We start from the raw sequence: 1,729 nt of genomic DNA, 5'->3' as shown, positions 1-1,729 counted from the left end.
AAGGAGCCGTGAGCATCATCATCCATTCTCCACCTTGAAGCTTGCTTTCGAGATTCAAGAATCCATAACGTTCATCCTTCATCCCCATCTCCATCTCACGGTGTAATTCAACCTCTTTCTTTGTAACCTTGCTTAGTTTCGTTAGAATTGTTTCTAGTTGACATTGATGTTTGAACAAAGTTTTAATTCTGAAATTTTATGATTGATTAAGGATTTTCGATTTCTATGTTGTGATTCCAAAGTTGCTTATGTGTGATCGTTCGATTGAATTTGCTTTACAGAAAACTTTTATATGTTTATGTTCTTTGGTGGCCAACTTAGGATATATGCATGTAATTGGTGCTAGATTTAAGAACATGAATCAACTTTTTGTTTTGTGTAACTTAAATCAAAAGTAGTAAAGGTTTTGGACAAAAATCGAATTCAATTGAAGAGGATTGTAATTAGGTGAACTTATTCATACTAAGTTGTACACTTGAGTTGATAGCCTTTCTATGTGTTTCATGCGTTAAACATGTCATGATTGACTAGCTTTCTAGGGCTTGATTACATGTTTGATAGGATTAGTCTTGGTGCTTTCACTTAGATTAATTAGCATTGAAAAGTAAAATATGGGAAATCGTTTGCTTTCGAATGTTTCACATGATCAACTCCTTTCACATGACTTGGAAGAACAATGTAGAGTTTATTCGAATTCAATTGTAAAGTTGGTTTTAATCTTTGTTTCTTACATTTCATTCTTGTATTTGTGTTTTTGTTTATACTTAGTTTTAATTCTTTTAATTTTCGAAAAAAAAAAAAAACCTAAAACCCCCCTAAATTCGTGAATAGTGTTTATATGTGTAAATATTATACTTTGTTTTATTTTAATTGTTTATATTGTCTTACATTGACAGGTGTACCTTCAATCCCCGGAATAGAACGATCCCTATTTATTATATACTACTAATGACATTTCAAGGTTAAATTATGCGCTTGCTTTTAGGCGTATCAGCATCAAGCCCACAAGAGAAGCCCAAAGACGTCTACATCCGCCCATGATGAAGGTGGTCCAAGACGAGGTGATCAAGTTGCTAGATTGTGGGGTGATCTACCCCATTTCTGATAGTAAGTGGGTCTCTCCAGTGCAAGTGGTGCCCAAGAAGTCTAGGGTGACAGTGGTGAAGAACAAGGATAATGAGCTAGTGCCCCAGAGATTAGTCACTGGTCATAGGGTATGTATCGACTATCGGAAGCTGAATGCCACAACGAGGAAGGATCATATGCCCTTGCCTTTTATTGACCAGATGTTGGAGCGCTTAGCGGGCCATTCCTACTATTGCTTCTTGGACGGATATAGTGGGTACAACCAGATCTGCATAGCCCACGAGGATCAGGAGAAGACGACCTTCACATGCCCCTTTGGGACCTTTGCTTATAGGCGCATGCCCTTTGGCTTATGCAACGCACCAGGTACTTTCCAAAGATGTATGCTTTCCATTTTCTCAGAATACATTGAAAATATTATTGAAGTCTTTATGGACGACTTTAGTGTCTTTGGTAAAGATTTTGATACTTGTTTAGAGAATCTAGGATTGATACTTGAGAGGTGTGTAGAAACTAATCTTGTGCTGAATTGGGAGAAGTGTCACTTCATGGTGACACAAGGAATAGTGTTAGGACACATAATATCTGATAGGGGCATTGAGGTAGATAAGGCTAAGGTTGATCTTGTACGCCACTTACCCTC

The sequence above is a fragment of the Rosa chinensis genome, unplaced genomic scaffold, assembly GCF_002994745.2.
Source record: "Rosa chinensis cultivar Old Blush unplaced genomic scaffold, RchiOBHm-V2 RchiOBHmChr0c15, whole genome shotgun sequence".
NCBI classification, from domain to species: Eukaryota; Viridiplantae; Streptophyta; class Magnoliopsida; order Rosales; family Rosaceae; genus Rosa; species Rosa chinensis.
Note: the sequence above shows the minus strand (reverse complement) of the source record.